Source organism: Heloderma suspectum, chromosome 3, assembly GCF_057233095.1.
Source record: "Heloderma suspectum isolate Gila_16-S chromosome 3, 16-S_ref, whole genome shotgun sequence".
NCBI classification, from domain to species: Eukaryota; Metazoa; Chordata; class Lepidosauria; order Squamata; family Helodermatidae; genus Heloderma; species Heloderma suspectum.
Genome location: NC_139460.1, coordinates 294,438,105 through 294,465,446, shown reverse-complemented (window position 1 = coordinate 294,465,446; position 27,342 = coordinate 294,438,105). Strand labels below are relative to the sequence as shown.

Genomic DNA, 27,342 nt, shown 5'->3' with positions numbered 1-27,342 from the left:
GATTCCTTTCAAAGCTTTATTCTTCTTTTACAACTTAACAACTCTACAGGTAGCAACTAGATCTGAGCAGCAGAGTACCTATGCCCTAAGTTGAAACAGTTGGTCCCCATTTGAAAGGGAATTACTGGCAGACCCCTGAACTTAAGGACTAGGGAGAGTCCCTCCCCTTTTCCCTTGGATCCTCGGGGCGCAGCCGTTGTTTGCGCGCCAACCGGGCACTGCGCCTCCTTTCCGCGCCCTCCATCTGGCGCCGCTCTCTGCGTCTGCATCGCGCATCCACCAAGTCTGCTATCTCTGCTCGGTCACTCCCTGGACTGCTTTCTAATCTAGGAATGCTGGTGGGAGGAATCTCCATCAGCTGTGGGCCCTGGGAAAGAGGAGCGTGCTCCTCTCCCAGGAGCGACTGCGCTTCCTTAGAATCAGAACTACTCTGGGATTCTATGGGCTCAGTGTCCACCCTGACAGTCATGTGGCTTCCTCACTCTGCTCACCAACATCCATGAATTGAGAGTGGACATCAGGGAGGAAGCCTATTCACATACAGTAGACCACTACATGTGTAGGGGTGCATAGCAGCTGGAACTTTGAACACAGGAACATAGGAAGCTGCCTTATACCACTCACACTGGCTGCCTGTATGTTTCTGAGCCCAGCTCAAGGTGCTGGTTTTGACCTCTAAAGCCTTACACAGCTCAGGACTGCAATACCTGATGGAGCACCTCTCCTGGTATGAACCTACCCATACACTCTGATTGTCATCTGAGGGCCTTCTCCAGGTGCCTCCTCCAAGGGAGGTTTGGAGGATGGCAACAAGGGAGAGGGCCTTCTCAGTGGTGGCCCTCTATTATGGACCAAGTGAGATCTGTCTGATGCCAACACGGTCATCTTCTCAGCGCCAAGTTAAGACATTCCACTATTCCCAGGCATTTGACGGCATATGACAGGGTTGTTTTTTTTTAAGGGGTCCTGGGATCTCTTATTGCTGATTGTTAAAATGATGTACATGTTTTGTATGTTTTTTATATTATGTTACTATATTGGATTTTAAGGTTTAATCTTTGTAAACTGTCCAGAGTTTACAAAGTTGAGTGATATGGAAAGGTTGGCTGTTGGGTGGCATAGAAATGTAAGGAATGAAATGAAATGAATGAGTCAGACCATTTGGCTATCTAGCCCAGTATTGTCTACACTGACTGGCACTGGCTATCCAGAGTTTCAAGCAGAATTCTTTCCTGGCCCTATCTGGAGATGCCAGTGATTGAACCAGGGACCTTCTGCATGCAAAGCAGGTGCTGTACCACTGAGCTATGGCCCTCTCCTCCCCAACTCCTCCCCCCCTGGCTGGGATCTACATGCAGTGGCTTTCCCTTGCAGCTGTCCGTGCTCAAAGCACTCACAGCTCGGGCCAAGCAAGGAAGCCACATGGTGGGGCCAGTGGCACAGCTCCTCTGCCCCTTTAATTGCATGGACCCCTTTCACCCAATTAGCATGTGAATATGAGCGGGGCTATTGCCAGTGTGACAGTCAAAACCCGTGACAATTCAGCTCAGCCCAATGACCCAAATGGTTACATTCGTCAGGGTCTTCAGAGGTGAAAGGAGAATTCATACTCTCTTTGCCTTCAGCTTTTGGCTGCTTCCTTAAGGGCGCACAAAGCGTGTCGAACATGGCCAAGGGCATAGAATTTTATATATACTCTTTTGGTAACACCTGTCTTCTCTTTCAGTTGTTTTCAGGAATGCCAAGAAGCTTTAAAGGCTATAGACCTAAGCATGAAATTAACTCAGAACACCAGTATGGATGTGGATCTTACTATAAACAGGAGATTTCTTGACTTATTAATGCTGTTGGTTTACTGAGGAGCATTTTGCACCTAACACACACATGCACACTCTTTTCAAGACTGTGGCTATTCTGTATGATTGGTAGCGGTGGATATTGTATCTGGTAGCGAAGAAAAGCAGACAAGGATCAAATAGCCTCTCAAACTGCTGTCCTTTATTACTGGAGGAGAAGGCTATCAATGGCTGCTAGTCATGATGGCAATATATTACCTCCAGTATTGGAGGCAGTATGCCTCTGTATGCCAGTTTCTGGAGAATATGAGCAGGAGAGTGCTACTGCACTCATGTCCTGCTTGTGGGCTTCCCATGGGCAGCTGGCTGGCCACTGTGTGACAGACTGCTGGACTAAATAGGCCTGTGGTCTGATCCAGCACGGCTCTTCTTATGTTCTTACTCAGTGTTCTTCACTGCAAAGTCCAAGGGCCACTGGCGACTCCCAGTCACCATACATGTGACTCTCTGCCCCCCTCCTTCATTCATTTGCTCACTCTCTCTTTTGGCAGTAGCAGGTCACCATCCACAGAGGTTCTCTGGCATTCTCTTGTTGTTTGCTTTAGCAGTGGGCCAAAGGTGGGGAGTTGGGGGACCTTCCACTCCTCAGCTGTAAGGTGGCTGGGAAGACAGGTGGAGAGGAGAATATGAGAGCAATCAGCCAATTAGCTGTGGTGCAAGAGAGCCCAAGAGGCAAAAAAGCAATGTGATGCCCCAATATTTGCATTGTTACTTTCCTTAATTAACATCACAGGGATTTCACCTCTAAGTTGGTCATTGGCTATTGTGGTTTCAGTTTATAAAAAGGGGCCTAGGAATGACCCGACAAACTATAGTCCAATTAGTTTATTAGATGTTCCAGGGAAGATTTATGCCAGGGCTGTATTTCCACCAGCGATTTACTCCAACTTGGCTGCGCAGTGAGGTCTCTGTGTTTCCTTGACATCGTGGCCATTCAGAACCAGCCCCACATTTTATTGTGGAAAAAACGCTTCTTCTGAGACTGGTTATAGTCTGACTTTTCCAGCTTACTTTGGCTCCGTTACTGACCTGTTTCCACAACTGCACTGGGTTTGGTATCATAGTCCTGCCCATGGGTGTGTAGCCCGGCCCTTGTGGGTGTATTGCTAACCTGCCTGTGACCTCACCGGAAGCAGCGTGTGAAGGAAAGGGGGAGATGATACTGGAGGGAGCAGTCAGGCAGAGATGAAAGGATGCACACATAAAGCACCCCTGACATACAAGTGCAGTGTCTTCCCATCCTGGGTATCCCTATGAAGTTCCCAGTTAAGGTGGTGGCAGGGAAATCAAGAGAGTCGCAAAGACAGCTTCATGGAGAGACATTAAGGTGCATCCCTGGTTTAGGGGAAAAAAGGGTTTAAAAGGGAGGGATGACTGTGCTTTTTTGCTCCTTGGTTAAAGCAAAAGTGTGCTTTAAAACTCACTTTAAAGGAAAAAAACAAAAGGGTTGGAGCAGAGCAGAAGGGGGCGAGGGAGGCAGAGATGAAGAGATGCACAGCTAGTATATCATCCACTGGCTCTCCTCGCCATTTCCTCCCTGTGTATTTACTTCCCCTTTAGCATTTTGTCCCGCTTTGTGTGGACATGCGCTAGGGGGTGTTACTTCTGAGTAAACTCATTGGCTGTATGGCTTTCCTTTCCTGGGATTAAGTGCCATTGAAATCTGTGTGGCTTGCTTCTGAGTAGGCATGCATAGGAGTGCATTGTAAGTCTACTTAGTGTAGCAGTCTTAAAGTCTCCCATCCCCCTCAATGCATTTACTTAGAACTTCCCCCTCCCATTGACTTCTCTGACAGCTTCTTCTCCCTTTTGCTCGCCAGTTTGATGGGCTTTTTTCCTCCCAGGTGGTGGGGAAATCTCCCTCCTCAGCCATGCAGGAGAAAGACTTGACAGTTAGGATTTCAATGCGTATAAAAAGTGCCTTCGATTGGGAAGCCAGCCAGCCAGTACCTCGTCTTCTAGCCCACCTTGCAGGATCGTTGGGAAGCTAAAATAAGGAGGAAGAGCAACAACAGTGCAGTGCGGGGGGAGCAAGCCGGGCCTAATGAAGTGGTTGCCTGGGGGGCAGGAGCTGCTAGGGATCAGGATGCTGCACACACAACTTCCCTTTTTCACTCCTTCATTAAAGTGAAATTGTGCTTTAAGTCCCATTTTTTGGGGGGGGGAGGTTTAAAAGGGGGAGATGCTGTACATACAACTTTGCATACAACTTTACAAAAACAAAAGGGCTCGGAAGGCATGGAGGAGACTGTCCAGAGCAGGAAACTGGAGCAGAGCAGAAGGGGGCAAGGGAGGGGGGAATCGGCAAGAGGAGGAGGCAAGAACACTGATGAGGTAATCAAACCCAACCCAGACTCCACTCAGACTGCACCCAGCCATTGAAAAAATAATTCGATTACAGCTCAGTGGAAACAGCACAGTGCCCCAGGCTACAGCGATGATAAGCCGGGTCTTTAAGGACTGTGGAAACAGGAAAAGGAGAAGATGCAGTTGGGGAAACATCACGACGAAGTTGCAAATAAAGTGAAGACGATAGCGTGGAAACACACCTCAGATTTCTTTGAGAAAAACTGGAGGACTGGGTGGAGGATCATGCTTTGCTTTTCCGAAAACAGGCTGGCTTTTGTTCAGGCCAGTCAACTCTAGATAACAGCTTTATGCTGAAATATATTATTGATAAATATTTGGCTGGAACTGTAAAACATGTCTATGTAGCTTTTATTGATTTGAAAACTGCTTTTGATTCTGTTTCTTGGGAACGTCTGTGGAGCAAATTACAATCTATGAGCATTGACCCACAGCTTTTAGAATGTATAACGACTTTATATTCTGGGACAACTTTGCAAGTTAGAATGGATGGAAGACATTTATCTGACTCTGTACCAGTCACAAAAGGAGTAAGACAAGGGTGTTTACTTGCCCTATTCCTTTTCAGTTCATTTATAAAAGATGTAGTAGAGCTCTTAAGGAGGTTCTGTTATTTTCCAGTTAAAGTGGGAAACCGGAAATATTCAGTCCTCCTTTATGCAGATGATGCAGTCCTGATTTCTCACACCCAGTTGGGCTTACGTAGATTGCTGAATCAGTTCATATTGTAGGAACGAGCTTCTTTATATCAATTACCAAAAAACCAAAAACTATGATATTTGGTAATCCAAGCAAATTCTTAATTGGTCACTTGATGGGAATAAATTGGAGCAAGTGTTCTCTTTTAAGTATCTTGGTGTGCTCTTCCAGTGTACAGGTGCATGGTCTTTGTAGGTTCAGTCGAGCACCTTACTAGCTGGTAGAATATTAAATGGATTATTATGGTTTTACCATACAAAAGGTTCAGCCCGCCCTAGAATTGTATAAGACTAGGGTTCTGCCAAAATTGCTATATGGAGCTCCACTATGGGCTATGGCCAATTTAGATTTATTAGAAAGAGCTCAAAATAAATTTCTGCTTAGACTTCAGGCAGTTCCCATTTCTACAAAACTAGAATTGGTTCATGCAGAACTGGGTGTAATGACTATCAAAGCTGAAGCTCTTAGATTAGCCCTGCTTTTTTGGTTAAAAATCATCTTTAAGTGGGTATTCATTCAGAATTTATTCTGATGGTATTGGAAGAGGTGGGCCCAAACTCTTGGAAGCAAATAATGCAACTTGCTGTTATGACTTTGGGATTCTCTACTGCTTTTCTCTTAATCCAAGGATATGATAGAGCTAAAGTAATATTGCCCCAAAGGCTTAAGGACAACTGAGATGCAGGAGAGCTGGAATCAGTTCCAGAGCGGTGCTAGCTTGCAGGAAAGTTGGAGCTGGTTCTGGCGGATCCTTCACAATGTACTTCTAGAATGCTCTAGCTATAATGATCTCAGAGCCAAATATATTTATCCTTTATTAAAATCGTTGAAGGGAAGGTCATCTCTTGTAAAGGTTTGCTTTCTATTGTCTAATGCTGACAAATCTGTATCCTTCAGAACATCTAAATTTCTTGTCAATGTTTTACAGATGCGTGTTATAAAGCTTAAAGGCTGTAAGGAAAATTAGTCAATTTTTGAGGCGCTATTAGTAGAGTTTTAAACTGTATAATGATCCCCCCCCCCCGTAACTGTGTATAATGGCAGATTGCTAAAATACAATAAGGATGCAAACCTATGGCTGCTAGTCAACGGCTAGAAGGCCATAGGATAGGTTGGTTCCTGGTAACTGACCCCCACCCACTCCCGCACCCCCTCGTAGGCAGCGTGGATTGGCCCCGTGCTCTGTGCTTGTAAGAGCAGCACGGAGCTGTGAAAACAGGGTGTTTGTGGTGGCGGACCAGAGCGGGGAGGTCAGAAATCCAGTACAACACATCCTGCGTGTCGTTTGGCCGCCGCTTCCCATTCTCCAAGGTCTGACAGCTAGATAGCTGAAATCGGCTGTCTAGTCAGAAAAGCAGGGCTGGGGAAGAGAGGAGGAGATCCGCTCCTCACCACTCCTCCTGCCCTGCACTAGATAGGTGGTCACCCCTGGGGTTAGAGGCGACCGTCGATCTTGATAGGATTTTTCCCTAAACCCTTTTGGTTGGTTTGGTGATTGGCTAGCTGCAATAGAGCACTCACCAGGCATTGGAGGTGGAGGGGAAACTGAATGCATGGGGAAGAGAACAATGTAGACCAGTGCTGGAAGATTTTGCAGTGGTGAGGAGAGCAGAGCACTTTCTCAGTGATGAGAAAAAATTCCATCCCGATCCAAGGACCAAGCGAGCCAGCCTGTCAGAATTTGCCTGCTGACTGACTGATGAGGCCTTGCCTGGACAACATGGAGGGGAATGGGGAGGTGAGGCCCCAAAAGGCCTCCAGGTGGGTCTGGTGCACAGTATTACCACATTTACTGGGGGGAAGGGGGAGAGGAGAGGGCCTTCATGGACTACAGAAGGCCACCAAGTGGCCTGGGTGGCAGGGCCTGGAGCCAAAATGGCTCTTGCTTGAAAAATAATAAAGATCACTATTTTTATTGCATAGCAAGTCTGGAATAAACTCTACCTGTGGCCTCTGCAGCAAAAAAAAACTACAGGAGACTAATAGGTCCAGGAAGCAGTAATGTAATGTTCAACCACAGCACCCCCTGGCATTTATAACGGTGGAGAAGCTGTCTGTCAAAGTATCATCTCTGCCATTACTGATCTTCTCACCCCTGATGTCACTAATTAAGACCTTATCTGCTATCTGAAGCGCTGAAGGCACTTTGTTATTGGTCAAAAAACAGCTTTCCTTATTTATTGGCCCCAGCTTGCCCTATTGACTAGCCTACCTAAAAGGCCGCCATGGGAAACAGTGAACTTTAACTAAATGCAGTTGCTGCTTTCTTAGCATGTTTTGAGCTCTGGTCAGTCATGCAATCTATTCTTTTCTCCACCCTTGCCAGGACTTCTGATAAAAAACTACTGATACTACCTGACTTGAGTTAGCAGTCCAGTGGACCTGTATGTGATTACATGGGCTGTATCTTTGACATGTTTATCCAAAGAGAATGGATTTTTTTTAAACAACAACAACAACAACAACCTGAAGGGTTCCAATAGCTGATTGTAAATCAATTGTCAAGCTTAAAAGAATTCAGATCCTTGATTCCACCAGGGGCTTCATCACACGGAGCTTTTATCCTGCAATTCACGGAAGTTTGCGGGCTCTTTATATGATGCCGTGACCCTCCTGCATTAAATGCCCTTTGTTCTGTTTTAAATAGATCTCAGATAATGAGCTATCTAATTACCCCGTTGTGTTCTGCTTCAGTTTCCTCCGTGAAAAGACTTAAAGCAGCAAGAAGAGAAGATCAATTAAAGATAATGGAAGACTCAGATACGGTGAGAAGGGGGGGTGGGGAGGAAGTGCATGTAAAGGGAGTCAGTGGTGATCCTGCATTTAAAACGGAAGCAGAAAGCCCTGTTTTAAATGCAGGATTGATTGATTACATTTATATCCCACCTTTTTTTCCTCTTTGAGGAACCCAAGGTGGCGTACATAATCCTCCTTCCCTCCATTTTAGCCTCACAACAAGAACCCTGTGAGGTGGGTTGGGCTGAGAGTCTGTGACTGGGCCAAAGTCACCCAGTGAGCTTCCATGGCCAAGTGGGGGCTAGAACCCGGATCTCCCAGCTCCCAGTCCAACACTCTAGCCACTACACCACACTGGCTCATTTTAGGCTAGTGTAGAAATGCCCCAGGAACTGTGTGATGGCAAAGATTCATATCCTTATCTTGCTTTGCTTTTAAAAAGAACTTCTTCTGTTTTTAAAGTACCTTTGAAGCCTAAGCAGTAAACTAGCAAGTGGATGAGAGCTGCTGAACATGCAGAATAGCCTCAATTCAAGCAAAAGAAAAACTCAGCATGGCTTTCTTTCAGTGCTGTTGTTATTTTTATTTTTTTTATGGAAATATGCTACGAAAAGCTCTTTCCCAAGCTAAGAGGCAGCAGCTACGGGGTTCATATTTCCAACCAAACAAGCCAGCCTCTTTTGGATCAACAGAATAGACTTCAAAATCTCTATTTAAATATATATACTGCTTTCCAAAAAGTGCTAGACTGTGAACTCTCATTTTACTTACATAAGCATTGCATTTTGCCCATTTGATTTCCCTTCAGTGAATCGCCTGCTTCTTAAAAGAATGGTGTGGAAGAACTGAATCACTGAAAAAGTGCTATTTAGAATGGACTGTACAAAATCCATTTTAAATTAAATTTAAATTCATTTAAAATGAGATCCATGCTGAGGAACAGAAAGGGAAACAGAATGGAATAGAGAAAGATAATAGAAAACCCATCTGCGTGCTGAAGAAATATTTTATTAAAAACAAGTAGCACATGTTTCTAAGGCTAAAATGACACACAATGATGATAATTCTAAACAGCTGTTTAGGCTCGTAGAGTGGACTTGCCACTCTACGAAGTGGAGTAGCTTCGTAGCCCAGAAGTATTTTTAGCCACAAAACCAGTAGCTACTTTAGATGCGCCCAAAGGGATTGGGCAACAACCTCCCATAGTTTTCCTTTGAATGGCAGACCTTTTCTCCCCTGCCATGACATATCACACTAACGTTTGTTGTTGTTTTTATTTCCCCTGAGTTTCAAAAGCAATTTGCAGTGGGATGCATCCTGGCGGGAGACAATTGCCCAAGGAAAATAAGTCTAAAGCCCCTTAGCGCTCATGGGACTAGTTTCAGGTGAATTGGATCCTGGCAAATACTTTGCATCTAAGGATGTTCAAAGCACTTCACATAAATTATCTTAGGAATCCTTACAACAGTCTTGTATGATAGGCTGGTCTTATTACCCCCATGTAACACATGAGGGACCGAGTGTGACTCATTTCAAATGGGCTAACCGTCTGTGGCTTTGTATGTTACAAGTGCACATACAAAAAGTCTGTCTCAGATAACATTTTTTTGAAGTTCATCAATCCACATTATAAAAAGAAACACAAAATTTTCTAGATATTTTTAGACTGCGCGCTCTCTCTCTCTCTCTCTCTCTCACACACACACACACACACACACACACACTGTTTCAAAGAGATAAGATGGCTAATATTCCATTCCCATTCCCACACATACTGACTATTCATGTCTATTAAATCATTAAACAGCAGGAAGAGAGGCGCATAAAACCATTGCCTCAGTTTATAAATGCATTGGCATAACAGGAGGTTACAACAGATTAAAGACATAGGGAAATTAAAAAAAAAGTATTTGCTGCCCTCCTAAAAGTTGAGGGTGGGGGCAACCCAACTTCTTTTGGGAGGCTGTTCCATTATCTGGGTACCACTGACTGACTAGAAGGCTCGCTCTTCATATCCCCATCAAGCACACCTCTGAATGTGGCAGTATAAAGAGCAGGACCTGAGCAAATTCATACAGGAAGAAGCAGCCTTTCAGATAACCAGGGCCCAAGTCTTTTAAGGCTTCATAGGTAATAACCATCACTTCACATTGTGCCTGGAAACAAACTGGAAGCCAGCACAAATGGGAAAGAACTGGTATAATATTTTCTGAGAAGCGAACAAGGGCAGGCACTCTGGCTGCTACATCATGTGCACCATCTGGAGTTTCCAAACACTCTCCAGAAGCAGCCCTACACAGAGCTCATTGCAGTAATCCCATCTGGCTGTGACTTGGGTGTGACAGTGACAGTGGCCAGACCTCTGTGATCCAGGAAAGGGCACAGCTGAGATACAAGCCAATGCTGAGCAAAAGCACTGCTGGCCAGATGGACATCCAGGAGCAAGCCGAGGTCCAGGAGCTTTCCCAAAGCACAGACCTAATTCTTTAAGGGGAGCATAATTCCATCTAGCACAGGTTGTAACTCCAGATCAGCTCTTCTAATGACCAAAAGCACTGCCGACTGGTCTGGATTAGGCCTCAGTTTATTAGACCACATTCAATCCATCACTATGCCCAGATCTCAGTACCTTACTTGGCATTAGAAGAAAAGGAAAGAATGTCATGAATGTAATGTCTCAGGAAACAGAGATAAAATGCAGCCAATCATACTGAATGAGCCTTAGATACTGTCATGTGGTGACAAAAAAGACCTTTTCCTGGCGGTTACTGCAGATATTGATTGGTGCCTGAGAAAACCCCACTCTTGCGATTTAACTTTCACTTCTGAAATCATTGAATATTCAGTTCTCTTAGATTTTCCCTTGACATGATGTGTGGCTTTACATTTACTACTAGGATCGACACCCTGCATAAAAACTCAGCACATAATAAATATCCATTTTCCTCTTTCTGTAAAGAGCCAGAACAGATGTTTAGTGAAAACTGTCGTGGCTAATTGCTGTTCTCAGTTACAAGCAGGCAATATTAATGAAAGTAACCAAAAGCCAAACAATAACAATCTTTCAATGAGCCCAGTGCCATATCCTTAGTCAGGGCAATTTAGCATGAACTTTAAGCAATGTGTGGATTTTTTCCAAGATAAGGAGTACGAAATTGACACCTAAAAGGGGGGAATGATGACTGTTTCATGATGATGATGATGATGATGATGATGATGAGTGAGCAGTGAAGTGGCCAAGTGCCAATCTAAATGGAAACACTTTGTGAAGCTATTTGGTCAAAATCTGCATTTTCACAGAAATGAATTAGCTCTTTCCACGGTACACGCAGTGCTGCGTCCCTCCAGAACGCAGTCCCTTCAGGAAACAGAAAAGTGCTGTTTTCTTTTGTGGAGAAAACAGGAACTGAAGCTGCATTAGTTGGGGTTCGGTGGGTGAGTAGAAATGAACATCATCGATTGCATAGGTGTGGGGCAGCCAATGGATGCAGGTTTTCTCCCCCTCCCTTCTTCCCTCGGGTAATCAGTGAAGTGCAATGGAGGACTTCCGTAGGAGTACACGTTCAGACAAACCCCACATACCCACATATTTATGAGGTAGGCAGGCAGGCAGGCAGCCTCTGCCACCTGGAGACTGGGCAGAATGAGCGGGAGCACAAGAGGCGCTGAGAGCAGAGGGTACGGAGCTGGTGAGGAGGGAGAGCGACTAGCACATTGTCTTTGGTGTATATTAACCGCCCAATCAATACACTTCCTCCACTCCCACACAGGCTCAAAGAAGTGCTTCTGAGTACACATTCATGAAAATCATCTTCCCTGGCATCCACCCTTTCTTAGCTAGGCAGCTCTTGAATCAACAAGTGTCCACTGTTTCTTAGCTCTGCTCCTTAGTAGCTGCGCAGTTTCAAAACAGCAGGGCTGGCTCTCCACTCCACTCCCACGCACAATCACTATTTAAAAGGGGCAGCAGCTGAGCCCACGTTCACAACAGCGCAGTTCGAAAGCAGCAGGGCTGCTACTGTACTCAGCAAAGTGGAACTGAAAGCAATGAGTTACTTCTGGGTAGGCATGTTTATTCCTAGGGGTGTACGAACCCCCACTTACCTGGCTCCGCTGGGTTCCGCAGGGGGGGGAGGCAAGCCGGTCCTCCCCTCGGAATCCTCAGTGGGGTGGGAGGCGATCCAGTCCTCCCGCCCGAAATCCTGCCTGGCCGGCTCTGCTCCGCGGCCAGTCCGCGGAGCCACCGGCCAGGCCGATCCGCAGCATGACCTCCATCCGCTGCTGGGCTGCTGCGGACGCAAATGGTGTCCTGCATAGGGAACACCATTTGCATCCCTACACTAGGCCGTGATAGCCTACGTAAATATATAAGTAGCCTATCACGGCTAAAGCGGGGACGTAAATGGCAGCCGCTACGCCATTTGCGTCCCTGTCTTTTGCCGTGATAGGCTACGTAAATATATACGTAGCCTATCATGGCCTAGCTTAGGATGCAAATGGCGTCCCCTATGCAGGACGCCATTTGTGGCCGCAGCAGCCCGGAAGACGACCCGGAGCTGCCACCGGAGCCAGGTAGGCTCCGTCCCAGGGGAATTCCGCGGGGTGGTGGTGGGGATTGTCCCGTTTTGCCACAGACTCCGGGGGGCTGGATTCTAAAGAAGCTGGCCTCACTGGAGTCCATGGCGGAATTCTCCAACATCCTTATCTATTCCTCTGCTCTCCCCATGCCCTCGCCCAACACAACTTTCCCTTCCACCAATCAGCACCATTTCTACCTGCCCGCATCAAAGCCAGCTGAGGTCACACGGACTCCTGAATGGCACTGAAGCCACTGTGATGGGAAAATCCAACACCAAATGAGTTTGAAAAACACACACAATGGATTTAGGGCAAGAAACGCCAGGCTAGCTATGGAAAGCATCATCCGGCATGATTGACTTGAGGGTGGAGTAGAATGGGTGTAAAAGCCCCATGTAGATGGGCCCCAAATTTGCCAATGACTCCAAATTATTGGAGGTAATTTAAAATAAAAGGGACTGTGAGAAGCTCCAGGTGGATCACTCCAAACTGGGAGAATGGGCATCCAAATGGCAAATGCGGTTCAATGTAAGCGAGTGTAAAGTGATGCACGTTGGGGCAAAAAAATCCCAACTTCAAGTATAACCTGATGGGATCTGAGCTAACAGTGATCACCCAGTAAAGAGATCTTGGGGTTGTGGTGGACAGCTCGGTGAAAATGTCAGCCTAGTGTGTGGCTGCTGTAAAAGAGGCAAACTACGTGTTAGGCATAATTAGGAAGGAATTGAGAATAAAACTGCCAATATCATACTGCCCCTATACAACTCTATGGTGTGACCACACTTGGAATACTGTGTCCAGTTCTGGTCGCCACAACTAAAAAAAGAAATTGTAGAGCTGGAAAAAGTACAGAAAAGGGCAACTAAAATGATCAAGGGGCTGGAGCATCTGCCCTATGACAGAATATTACAACAGCTGGGATTGTTTAGCTTGGAAAAAAGGAGGGAAAGGGGAAACATGACAGAGGTGTACAATGCATGGTGTGGAGAATGTGGATAGGGAGCCATTTTTCTTCCTCTCTCAATACTAGAACCCAATGGGGGCATCCCATGAAGCTGATTGGTGGGAGATTCAGGACAGATAAAAGGAAGGACTTCTTCACATAGCACATAGCTAAAGTATGGAACTCATTACCATAGGATGTAGTGATGGCCACCAACTTGGATGGCTTTAAAAGGGGATTGGAGAAATTCCTGGAGTAAAAGGCTATCAATGGCTACTAGTCCTGATGGCTATGTGCTACCTCCAGTACCTGAGGCAGTGAGCCTATGTAACCCAGTTGCTGGGGAACATGGGCAGGAGGATGCTGTTGCGCTCATGTCCTGCTTGTGGGTTCCTGGTCAACAGATGGTTGGCCACTGTGTGAACAGAATGCTGGACTAGATGGACCCTTGGTCTGATCCAGCATGGCTCTTATGTTGTGGTTGTTGTTTTTTCCTCCTCCTCCTCCTCCTCTTCCTCCTCCTCATTATTATTATTATTTGGTACAGAGAATTATGCTCGTTTAAGTGAATGAGACTCAAATTCCATAGCCCTGTGTCCATTTTTGTTTTACTCCAAAGCAAACATGCTGAACCTCAGATCCACGAGACAAATCCAGCCCATGTGAGATCCCAGTACAGCCCTCTGGCATTCCCCAGATGGCCCCACCCCTTCCTCTGCCCCTCCACCTTTCCCTGGTCCCTCCCTCTTTCCCCCAACTAACCACCGTTTGGTGGTTTCCAGGCTTTTGTGCACATTCTTCCCCATTCTAAAAGGTTGAAATGCCTCTCCTAAGGCTTCCTTACTGGCAGGAAGAGCTGCAAGCTAAAATACATGAGGGTGGGCATTATTATTTTAATAATTGGCCCTTCCCCTTTTACATGTGGCCCCAACCACCACTGGAATGTGGGCCCCAAGAGCTTTTCTGAAATTGAATTTGGCCCTTGGGCTGAAATTGATACTCTTGCTCTAAAGTAAGCATGCAGAACCCCAGTCTCAACTGGGACCACCACACATGGGGAAGGGAGGTTGAATCCTTCCCTCCTCAACCACTTCCCCCCGCCAAATGCCCCCCCCACACACACACACACATACACACATGGCATTTAAGGCAGGGGGGTTCAACTGATGGGTGGGTGAATTTCAGGAGGGAAGCCATTTACTTTAAAATAAGACAAAAACAGGCACAGAGCTGTATACCACGTCTTTAACATAACATGTAGTTGACTCTGAGAGACACTAATTCAGTATGTGGTTACCTCCTCATCCATCATTTTGTAGGGGGAAAGAACAGCAAGATTTAAGATTTATTTTGTATTTCAGATGGAACCATTATGGTCTTCCTACAATAAGAACTGCATGCAACTGAAATCAAACAGGCTCCTGCACAATCAATGGCAACTCATCTTTTAAACTGTGAACTTCCACAATGCTTCTCAATGACTCAAATTCAAACTTGTTCTATATTATCCTCACAACCTCCTCATGTATTCTTTGGCTGCATGGTGGGGGTTTGTCTGAACTGCTCTACTATGGTCAATGACAATGGGATTTACTCCCAGGTAAATGTGCATAGGATTGCAGCCTTAGATGACTAACAGCAGAATCCTATGCATGCCTGATTAGAAGTAGGCCCTACTGAGTTCAATGGGACTTACTGCCACAGAAATGGAAGCCTCTTGCATGAGGGGAAAAAAACTTGGGAAATTGGAGGACAGATTTTGGCACAGAACTAGGTCCACCTCTTCCCTGGAATTGGACACAACTCTCCCACCCCACCCTTCACACCTGCTACAGAGCTTGCAGAGAAGGAGCGGTATTATCAGCACCTCCATTAGAGACAAGATGTATCCACAATCACTCCTCAGAAATCTAACGTTTGGAAGATCCCGGGGAAGGTTCTGTACCCTGAAGAATGAGAACTAGAGTGGAGGCAAAATTTCTCCACATTTTCTTCATCATTATTTTTTGTGGTTGCTGCATTCCCTCCGCACCCACCCCCACCCCCAATGCCCTAGAACGATGCTAGGTATGAGGTATTGTGGAGAATTCAAAATAGGGGCCAGGCTGCCAACACAGTTGATACTTGCAATGGCTGTGCAAAAAAACCAAGAAACCCTTACAAGGAAGGAAGGAAGGAAGGAAGGAAAGAAAGAAAAAGAAAGAAAGAAAGAAAGAAAGAAAGAGAAGCTGTGCTACAACCCGTGCTAATGGTGATCCCTACTTGTGAGTGATTATTGGAGAATTTCTCCTTCCACCTGTGGAAATTCAGTGAAATTATCCCCCACCCCAATTTCTTTGCCCCCAAACAGGGTGGAGAATTTCAAGAGGGTATTTGCGCACAGCTCTAATTATTATATTATTGTTCCATGCCTTGAAAATATTTGCTGAAAAATGGGCTAAATTTTTACTAAATAAAAACAATGTTTTAAAAGTGCATACCACAGGCGTTCATTTGGATAAGAAATATGTATGTAAGTATGTAAGTACATATTTACATAATATGTAAATCTAGGATGAAATTTTCCAGCAAGAACTACAGCAAGAACAGCAGCCAACAGACCTTAGTTGGTTATCTATAAGTTTTAAAGTCAATATCTTTAAGGTATTGGCAGGAATGAAGAAATGTTTGAGAAGCTGTTGTTTTAAGAAGACCTTAACTTTTAGGCAACTGGCTTTACTTTTTGGGAAAGAACTGAAAAACATCTGTATATGGATCAAGAACCTTGGCTATTCAATGGTAGCACGTGACAAAGTTCAATTAAATGGGATATTACCGAATGCCCATAGCTTTAGGTTGGTGTTGGTGTTGTTTTGTCAAAGTGTTATTTCTTTGAAGATATATATGTACCTATTCAGGAATTGAGAACTTAGTTCCTTTCAGCATTGTTTGCTTTTTCAGTATGCTATTTAAATATATCTATGCAGAAATTAGAACCTAGTGCCTTTCATTTCAACATCACATGTGTGCTTTGCAATGTTTTTTTGGGGGGAGGGGGTGTTTGGTGAGGTTTATTGTTCATTAGCCTTCAGGCACTGTAAATTTAGATTTTATTTCATGTAGGATACACATATACACACTTTGTAATAAAATGTACATAAAACTTTTGCATGCATATTAGAGTTCAGTGGTTTAATTAGAGTAGGTGTGTGCTCCTTACCACCTTAGGCTTGTTTGTATTTGCAACTGTTATCATCATTTTTGTTTTGCTTGTTCTGGTGTGAACGATCAAGTATATTATAGGCTTTCCCCCAAACCTCATCACCCTATAGCACCTCATGGCTATAGCTTATCACAAACAGATTCTACAAAGCTTTGGGTCCTGGAGGTTGGGAAACCAAAAATGTCATCTCTCCTATTGCCATCAATCTCAACTCGGACAGCAGGGAACACTCAGAGGAGGACATCAGCAGATGATGAATGGGTATGTTGATGTGGGACCAGGCAACACATCAGGTACCTGGATCCCAAATCATTTAGGGCTTTGCATGTAAGCACCAGCACCTTGAACTGAGCTCAGAAATGAACTGGGACCCAGTAGAATTCTTTCAGCTCCCACTGATTGTCCCCTAACATAAGAATGAAAGAAGAGCTGAGTGGCCTATCTAGTCCAGTATCCTGGTTTTCCACAGCGGAATGATCATGGAGGTAGTGTATAGCCATCATGACCAGTAGCCATTGATAACTGTATCCTCCTTAAATTGACCTAATCCCTATTTAAAGCCCTTCTTCAAAAGCAGTCTCATATATAATATAGTACTGCAGTCTAAATGGGAGGTTACCAGAGCACAGATGACAAGCACTATTATTGCAATTGGCTCCAGTCTACACAACAGATCCAACTCCTTGAGTCTACGTCTAAAGTAAAATTATGGTGCCATCCTGCTACCCTAAACCCTCCCCTCTCCCTTGTTAAGTTTGTTTTACAATCAACCTTTCACCTGGAGCTGCAAATGAAACAGATAGAATCTATCATTTTTCACTGATAGCAGTGGAAACTTCAAAGCACACAAAATTTCTCCCCATTCCACCTACTATACATTCTTAACCAATTTTTGTTACTCTGCCATGAGCCTTCATAGCTGTCACTGAGGTTATCAAGGGCAAAGGCTGCAGATAAAATGCAGTGGAAATCTCCAGTCTCAGAGATGCCTTTGGGAACACACACACGTCTCTTTACAACTTCTTCTAAATGGAGTCAGAGTAAAAAAAAGAAAGAGAGAGTGAGAGACTGTTCTATATTATTGCTAGAGGGAACACACAGGTGCTGTTCAGAGAGGAAAGGCATTGCCCCATTTCAGTTCACATGGAATTATTCCTCAGTAACGACTATATTCCTGGCCAGTTCACTGATTCTGCACCATGAATGACTATTGTTATTTTGTTAAATTTAATTTTTGAATGAACCACAGAATACAATTTTATGTGAAACATGTACATTACAAAATTTCAGGCACATGATTAGACAAGTCTAATTTCTGTTGAATAATATTGTCATCCAGTGGTGGCTTTGAGCTAGCAGAAATCACTCCTTCTAGTGCAAATCAAGCTGAGCGGTTTTTGCCGATCCCCTGTACCTGCAGAGGCCCTCTGCAGTATGGCCCATGCTGTTCTGGAGAGGGTCTCTCTAATCCAGTGGAGGCTGGTGGCTTCAATGTCAGTGGGGCGGTGAATCCACTGTGGGTTTCAGTCAGAACTGCTTTGCACCTTGGATAGCTCCTTTGGGGTTCTGACTGTTTCTCTCTCAAAATCGGAGTGGATTTACCACCCTACTGACATTGGAGCTACCAGCCTCCAGTTTTCTAATCTTAGGAGGAGTTTTGGGGGGATGCTGGGACAGCTGTAGGTAAGGGGGGATCAAAGAAAATGGAGTGCCCTGTCTTGCATGAGTAGAAATGCTTTACAATAATGCAAAGCAATTATTGGATAAAGTCCAAACTAAGTATCTGTTCCTCTATTGATAGCACTTTAGCCAAAGCACTGAAAAACAATGTACTTTGGAGTGTAAGCAGTTAATTCTACAAAAATTGACAAATGGCTACACATTTACAATGAATTTATCCCACCATTGTCTTTTCTCTTTAATTTTTATGAATGACTATTGTTATAAATCATTAAATGGGTCTCTGTATTACACATGCATGCCAAAGACATAAATTCTTCTGCTTACAGGGAAAAGAGAGAGACAGGAGTGTCTTTGATCTGTGTTGATAACATTGCTATAATTATTATGCAGCATTAAAAATAAAAGTAAGCAAAATGAATGTTTTTAGAACACATGCATGTGTTTTTGTTTGTTTTGCAATTTAAATCTGAATGAATCTAAGAGTGGATCTTTCAAACTTGCAGAGAATCTTAGCTTTTGCTGAAACTGCTTTCCCTCTCCCCAGCTGACATCTGAAATGGTGTCCCTGGGAGATGTTCTGTATAAAGCCAAGAGAAAGCAATTACTAATAATTTGGATAGAAAATGGAGATGAAGTGGGATCTGAAGCACACTTTCTCGAAAGGAAGTTCTACTGAAATCGACGGAGCAACTTCCACGTCATGTGTTAAGAATCAGGGTGTAAGAAAGAAAGAAACCCTTATGAAGAAGAGAGACTGGAGAACGTTAAAAGCTGAGAATTGACTGGCGGCCAAAAAGCATACCGAGTGGAAAAACAGACATGGGGATTTGCAAGGAGTTGGCAGCCGGTTGCTCGAGGAGATGCCAAGACAGAACACACAGAGCGACTGAAATGAGACAGGGCTTATAAAACAGAGATAGAAGAAAGAAAAGCCAGTGCAAGGGTGGACAGAGAAAAGCAGAAAAGCTCCAAGATTTAAGTTTTTTTAAAAATGCAAGATAAAAATAGATGGAAAGCCCAGCATACCCAATTCCATTTGACCCACCAAAGGCAGAGAATATAACTTAAAAATTAAAGGGGCATGCATTTACATGAAGCTGACTGCTGTGGAAATCTGTCTGCAGAGGAACAGACTGAGAATTCTGACTTGTTTTCAGCTCTTCTGACCAGTCAGTCCTCAGGCACTGAAGGATGTGTTCCTTATTGAAGACATTTTCCAGAGATGAAAATGTTCCAGAGCTCTTGCATTTCTTTGGAACACTGACACATTGATGTGAATCAGTGTCAGTGGGGATCCTGGGTGCAAATAAGGAATTCAGGACTATTCAAAAGCTCTGTTGGATCATATAACTACTTTCCAACAGGAAGCCAAAGTTTTACTTCTTTGTCTCCACCTGCTGGCAACATATTTAATGTACAGCTGTCTAAAAGTTGCTTAAGCATTTTCGATAAAGTTGCTTAAGCATTTTCAGGGGGACCTTGGGAAAAATAAACCTCATGCAACCCCTCCCCCCCTACAACAACCCTGCCAGTTGAAATCCTTTATGGGCTGGGAGAACCCTGTTAGTTATAAATTGACAAAACTGAGAAAATTATTTTCTTTCTTTCGTTTCTAATCCACCCAATAACTGATGTTCTCTGGGCAGATTGCAAACAGTTAAAAAAACTAAATGCCATAGAACAGTTAAAATATCAAATACAATACAGATATTTAAAAGACTAAAACAGAATATAATACAAAACAATAAACAGCACGAGAATAGATGAAACAGCCATAAAAATCTAGAACTATGGCTCTACAATTCCTGGGAGAAAAGAAAAGTCTTTGCCTGGTGCTAAAAGGTACCAATGTAGCTGCAAGGCAAACTTTTGGAGGGAGTTTATTCCATAAGTGGGGTGCCACCACTGAGAAGGCCCTCTCTCTTGTAGCAAACCGTCTACCTTCCTTTGGCAGGGGCACCTGGAGGAGGGCCTCTATAGATGACCTAAGGGTCTGAGCAAGTACATATGGGAGGAGACATTTCTTTAGATACCTTGGTCAATATGTGGCAGCATAGCCCATCTTCATGTCACTTCTTTACTTGTTAAATTTATACCCCTTCCTATGGCCACCTCGGTCATCATGGTAACTGACAAACAATGATGTCAATACAATATCAAATAAAATGATCCAGCCATCAAAGAATTAGAAGTATAATCAATGAAAAAAATGGCCATATAAAGGAAACTATGGCCAATATCCAACACTGTCATCATGCTAACATGACCCACCGCTAGCACAATGGGAAGCTAGTGGATCCTGCAGCGATCAGAAATGAACTGAAGTGCTCATTTGCGGAACAGGACAGGTCGGGGAGCTCGCAGAAAGGAGCTCAGATGAGCCGTCCCATTCAAGGGCTGCTGCTGGAAGTGCTAGTCCTGTTGCACTGTAGTCCCACTAGTGCAACAGAAACAGCAGGAGCACAGCGGCACTATCGGGCACGGCCCCAAGAGCCCGGATCGCCCCCTGAAGGCCTGCTCTTGATGCAAGGCATGTGCTCAGCCCAAGAAGATCTCCTGAAGAAACAAAGACTTAAACAAGGAACTATATTAGCTTGGTTATCATTTCTCCAAGTATAGGGTAGGATCTTAAAACCAAACATGGGTTATTCCATCATTAATCATTGCAGGGTCCCCCTCAGCACTTCTTCCCGTGTATAATTTAAGAAGTTATACTGAGTCAGAACATTGGTCCGTGTAGTCCCGTATTGTCCATTTTGGAGAGTGTCCCTCCAAGCAGGGGCCTTCGGAAGCCCAATTCAAGATCTTTTGTCATTGGATACACTAGAAATTGAACCTGGGAACCTTCTGTATGGATACCATATGTTGTCCCATTGAGCTATGGGCTACTAAAGTGGGAGGGCATTCTCAGAGATTTTCCTTGGGGGGAGAGACAATAAGGTTTCGCCGGGGGGCACGGGCTTACCAGGAAAAGCTGTGATATTTTGTCTCCTTCCTTTTCTCGCTTTACTCCCACTGGCCAGTGGGGGGGAGCAGCGGCACCATACTCCCCCCCTCCCCGAGCAATGCCTCTGGAATAATGCTAATGTTAAATCATGTTATACTGTCATTTCAACTAAGGATTACGGAGAAACATGGCAGCCTGCCTATTGCTGCTCAGCACCACTTGAAGCAATGGGAGAACTTGTTTAAAGCAAGAAGAGGGAGGAAGGCAACAACAGCTACTACAGTTTTTCCCTGTAAGGGCTTCTCCACACCGGGCTTTTATCCTGCAATTAAGATTGGTTACTCATGGAAGTTTGCAGGTCCTTTACATGACGTCATCAACTGCTAGGGCACCTCCCACGCTAAATGATCTTTATCCCATTTTTTAAAAGAACGGAGATAATAAGCTATCAAATTACAGCGCATTGAGTTCACTCATGAAAAGAGGAAATCCTGCAATAAGAGAAGCTAGACCACAGCACCATCTAGTGGCTGTATAATGAAAGATACAGGACACACAGATAAGGGGGAAAGCGGGGCGGGGGAGGGAAGCACAGGTAAAGGGAGCCTGTCATGATCCTGCATTTAAAATGGAAGCAGAAAGCCCCGGTAAAGTTGCAGGATTTAGGCTGGTATAGAAATGCTCTAAGTGTCCCCAAAGCTTCTCCTGCTCTCTGAAAATTACTGGAATTTTCTCCTTCCTTTGGCCAACCCCAACCCCACCAAGTTCTCCAGAAAAGCTTCTGGTGAAAACTTCAGACCTGTTCTAATCTTATTTGGCCAGAAGAGTCCTTAGCTTACATGCCTGAAAGAAAGATTCTTTTTCCTTCTTATTTCAAGATGGAGGCAGCCACATGGTGGCTCAGAAAAAGGGACAAAATAAGGAGGAAACACCTCCATGGTGGAACACACTAGGGGTGTGTTCCCCCCCTACACACACACACATCCAGTGAACATGTGGAGAGGTTTCCGGGCTGTGTGTGCTAGCCACACCTACTGCTGGAACCACATGCCACCTCCCTCTTCTCCTACTGAGTCCTCTGTGCATACAGATGTATGTATTGCAAGTGCCTACACTCAAGGAGGCACCTGATTGGAGAGGATAAAAATCTCAAGAATGTCCGACATTCATTAGGGGAGCTTGGCTTCCATTGGTAGAAACCCAAGCTTTGCCTGCAAAAGATCCCAGGTATGATTCTTAGAATATCTAGATAGACCTGGAACTCCCTGTAGAACTTCTGCCATTTAGTGTAGACCAGGGGTCCCTAACCCCCGGGCCGTGGACTGGCACCAGTCCGTGGCCTGTTAGGGACCGGGCCGCAGTAGGAATGTGGGACCCCCCACTTACCTTGCGTCCACGGGGGGGGGGAGGTGATCCATCCCTCCCCCTGCCCCAGAATCCTTGCCGGCCCTGGCCGGCTCCGCTCCGCGGCGAGTCAATGGAACTGCCGGCCAGCTCTGGCCCTGTTCTTTGCAGTAATAGCCTATTACTGCAAAGAACCGGGATGCAAATGGCATCCGCTACGCAGACGCCATTTGCGTCCCAGCAGCCGGAAGTCCTCCCCCGGCCGGAGCTGGCCGGCAGCTCCCTGGCTCACCGCAGAGTGGAGCCGGCCAGGGCCAGCGAGGATTCCGGGGGGGGGGGGGATGGATCGCCCCCCCGCAGACCCAAGGTAAGGGGGGTTCCCACACCCCTACTGTGGCCTGGTCCGATCCCCCCCCCGGTCCGTGGAAAAATGGTCTTCCCCAAAAAGGTTGGGGACCGCTGGTGTAGACAATACTGAGCAAGGTGTGCCAGTTGCCTGACTTGGTCTAAGTCTGCTGTCTATGTTCCTAACCCACAAGAACTCCGACCTCTAGGCATAGGCAAAGAAATCCTTCCTCAGCTAAGATAATCTATTTGAATTCACCATAGGACTGAAAACTCCTTCAGTCATTGGTTGATATAAAGGGTTGTGTGGTGTTTTGTGTGTGTGTGTTTTGGCAATGAAAGAAAACATTTTAATTAGCCAAGCCATGGACCGTATCCAAATGAGTTTTCTAAATCTTATGCTACTGTGTGGAGCAGATGACAGCAACTGGCTACATGACCTGCAATACACGTCTGATTAGGGATGTCAGAGAATTCCGCCACGGATCTCAGTGAGGCCGAATGCCAGTGCATTCGGTCCCCCGAAATCCATGGTGGAACGAAGCCCCCCTGCCCCCCCACCCCGCGAAATGGGCCCGGAATAGAGCACCTACCTGCTGTTGTCCGTGCTGACTTGTGAATGGCGGCCGCCATTCACTTCTTCCATATAGCCGTGATAGGCTACGTAAATACTTACGTAGCCTATCACGGCTTAACTAAGGGCGACCACCATTTGCGTCCCCTTTTTTTGGCCGTTTTAGTCTACATAAATATTTACGTGGGCTATTATGGCAAAAAAGAGAGGGGGAAACGCAAATGGCGGCCATTACGCCATTTGCGTTCCCTTTTTCTTTTTTGGCGTAATAGCCTACATAAATATTTATATAGGCTAAAACGGCAAAAAAAAAGGGGACGCAAATGGTGGCCGCCATAGCTGCTGCCATTTGTGTCCACTGTTTTGTTTTGTTTCTTGCCATGATAGGCTACGTAAACATTTACATAGCTTATCACAGCAAAATACAGGGACGCAAATGGCGGTGGCTATGGCTGCCACCATTTACGTCCCTGCAGGCTGCCCAGGGGCCGGATGTCTGGCTGCGGGTGGCCCCGGCCGGCAGCTCCACAGAAACTCCGCAGAGCGGAGCCGGCCGGAGAGAATTTTGGGGGGAGGGACGGAGCGCCTCCCCCTCACTGCAAATGTCACCCTTTGAAAAGGTAAGTGACTTTTGTACATCCCTAGTCTGGATGTGTGCACATACTCACTCAAAACAGCTATTTTGAGCCTGGGAGGGGGGACTGACTGTCAGGGCTGCAAGGCAGTGGTGTAGTGGTGGCGGGTCATGCTGGGGTGTCGCTCTGGCACTTTTTTTGAAGCCAGCCCCCAGCTGGGTTGCAGTCTGCTAGGGAAGGAGGAGGGAGCAGAGGGAGTGTGGGCAGCTGCCTCTTGGCTGCTGGCCAGACAAAGGGAGCAAGCGAGAGAGGGAGCCTGAGGGAGCTCTGCAGCTTCCTCTCAGCCCCCCCCCCCCAGCTCTTGGCTTCTCCGCCTGTCCCTGCTCCATGCCTGCACGCCCAGTGCTGCCCTTGTCTCCTGCAACACCGGCCACCCATTCAGGGCTGCTGCTGCTGGCCACGGCAGCAGCGGGGGGGGGGGCGCTGCCACCATTATTTACTCATGGGGCAGGACAAGTGGCTGGTTTGTGCCAGTTTTTAGGATATATCACACAGTCCAATGCATGTTTACTCAGAAGCCGGTCCCACTATGTTCCATTGCCAATTGGACTTTCTCCCAGGTAAGTGTGCGTAGGACTGCAGCCTTAGCTGCCTTCCCAAGATCTCTGTAAATTTAATTCGAAATAAAGACCCATTGGATTGCACTGTTAATTCTTGAACATTAATTTCTACATTCAGCAGAATTGCCAAATGCAACCTGCTCGGTCAGCTACACTTTTTGGCACAAAGTTGGCATGTATCTGGGCAAACAAAAACCCTGATGAAGGGAAGGGAAACGGGGGCGGGGGGGAACAGTTGGGGGGAGAGGAGAAAGAAGGTAGGTGTGTGTGTGTGTGTGCGGTTCAATCCTGCTGGGTGTGTGGATGTTTCTGTTGTGGGATGGGAGACATATAATGAAGGAGCTTAGCAAAGGCTAATGGGTAATGTTGGGGTGCTAAGGGAGAGTGCAAGGGGAGTGTTTAACTGAGAAGGGATCTGTCCATGAGGGCTGAGTTGAGAGGGGGAAGCTTCCACAGAGTATCATATTTTGAGAAAACTAAAATGTTTGTGTGTGAGCAAGTGAGTGAGTGAGTGAGTGGGTGAAAAAGATTTTAACACCCCTGCATTTTTTCTCAGATGTCCAATTGAAATACCCCTGCCTTACTCTCAGCTGCACTGCTTTTGGGTCCCAGCTGAAGGCTATATATCTGACTAGGCTGTACAATCTTAGAAGGGGCGTGGCTGTGAGGGGGCGTGGCTGTGACTGTCACTAAGGGATCCTGCACTTCTAAATTTGCCACTGCACTACTGCTGCAAGACGATCTAGAAATATTTTTATAAATAAATACATAAATAAGTAAACACATGCTGTAAATAAAGCTAAATTAACGGCTGTAGGCGATCTGCACTGCTTCACCCATTTTCCAGCACACAATAGCATCCAGCTTACTGATGTACGGACTGTGAAAAATCTGCTCCGTCTGTGTTTCGCAGATTGTCAGGTGCCTTTTGTTCTGTTGTCCGCCCACAGAAAAATGTGAATATTTTTTCTTCAAGGTGTGAAAAATGCGCAAATAATTACATAAGTATATACATAAGTATTTACATAATTGACTTCAGTATGTAACATTTAGTGTATTGTCCCCCATTCCATTCAATGGTTCCTCAGCAGAAACTTATGCATTTTCCTACGAATTTATATGCGTAAATTTTGGGAAAGTAAAAAAATCATCCGAAAGTCCATGGACTCCATGAGGCCTGAGGGGCTCGCTCTGCAGCGGATTCCTCAAGTCAGATTCTTAGAAAACCGAGCTCAGTTTAGTTCATCATGAATTTCTCCAGCATCCCTAATCTAGCTCACTTAGCTCTTTCCTACTGATTAGGGGTGGACGAAAGTCACTTACCTGTCCTCGAAGCTTGTTCGGGGTGGGGGGGAGGCGCTTCGCTGCTCCCCCCGCAAAGTTCAGGCTGGGGGGGGAGGCTTCCTGCCTCGCCCAGCCGAAATTCAGGCCGGGGGGGAGGCTTCCCGCCTCGCCCGGCCGAAATTCAGGCCGGGGAGGAGGCGCCTCGCCTTGCCCGGCCACAAACTCTAAAGATTTTTGTTTTTTTTTAAAAACGCCCCCGTGATAGGCTACGTGACGATTAACGTAGCCTATCACGGCTAGATCTGCAAAGTCAGCCATGATAGGCTACGTTAATCGTAACGTAGCCTATCACGGGTAACTTAAAAAAAAAAAAAAAGCACATACGCAAATGGCGGCCCCCATAGGGAGCCGCCATTCACGTTCCTTATTTGGTCCCTGTAGTCTACGTAAAGATTTACGTAGACTACGGCGAAAATAAGGGCAACGCAAATAGCGTTGCCCTTATTTTCGCCATAGTCTATGTAAATCTTTACGTAGACTACAGTGACCAAATAAGGAACGGGAATGGCGGCTCCCTATGGGGGCCGCCATTATCCGTACACGCTTTTTTTTTTAAAGTCACCCGTGATAGGCTACGTGACGATTTACGTAGCCTATCATGGCTGACTTTGCAAATCTAGCCGTGATAGGCTACGTTAATCGTCATGTAGCCTATCACGGGGGCATTTTTTTTTTCTTTTATTGGAATGGCGGGGGCGGCAGCCGGTTGAAAGACCGGCTGCCACTCCCGCCCCGGACGAACACCCACCGAACCGCCGGCTGGACCTGCTGCCGGGAGGGACATTCGGCAAAGGTAAGTCCCATCCCGGGGGGGGGGTGCGGGGTGCGGGGGGGTGCAGAGAATTTCTCCCCGAAACTTGTTCAGGGGGCCGAACATGTTGGCGCTCGGCCCCCCGAAGTTTCGGGGAGAAATTCTCCACCATCCCTACTACTGATTAGCTAAAGTGCAAGTTGGGGCACCCGAGTTTTGTTAATTACCCTACATACTGCGGCCCTCCACACCATATCCCGATTGTTCTAGAGGGTCCCCAACCTTCAGGAGAAGGGGGGTTGGGGGGAGGGGTATCAGGAGAGCCAGGAGAGACAGGGCCTGCAGGAGAGGCCACCACCACCACCGGGGAAGAGGCGGGCCTGCTGCTGCTGGGCCTGCTGCTGCTGCCGCCGCCGCCGCTGCCGCTGCCACCACCACCAGGTCTTCCCTGGAGACTTCTGCCTGGCAGACCGCCAGTCCCTGCTGGACCAGGCCCCCAGGTACCGAGCCAGCTGTGCTGCTCCACCTGCCCTCCCTGGAGGGGCTACATAAGCTGGCTGGCTGAGGTGGCCTGGGAGAGCCAGGGCCTGCAGGAGAGGCCACCACCATCACCGGGGAAGATGCGGACCTGCTGCTGCTGGGCCTGCAGCGGCGGCGGCAGCGGCTGCTGCTGCTGCCGCTGCCACCACCACCGCCACCACCACCACCACCTGGCCTTCCCTGTGGACTCCGGCCTGGCATTATTTTTAAGGGGATTTTTAATTGTTTTGTTTGTGTG

General features: G+C 46.2%; 1 long non-coding RNA gene across 1 annotated transcript; it reads left to right on the top strand.

The window, feature by feature from the left end:
* The first annotated feature begins 6,448 nt into the window (after window positions 1–6,448).
* LOC146351449 (uncharacterized) lies at window positions 6,449–16,332 on the top strand. Its single transcript, XR_014788899.1, has 3 exons — window positions 6,449–6,683; window positions 7,617–7,687; window positions 14,541–16,332. It is a non-coding gene; the product is annotated as an uncharacterized LOC146351449 (long non-coding RNA).
* The last annotated feature ends 11,010 nt before the right edge of the window (window positions 16,333–27,342 follow it).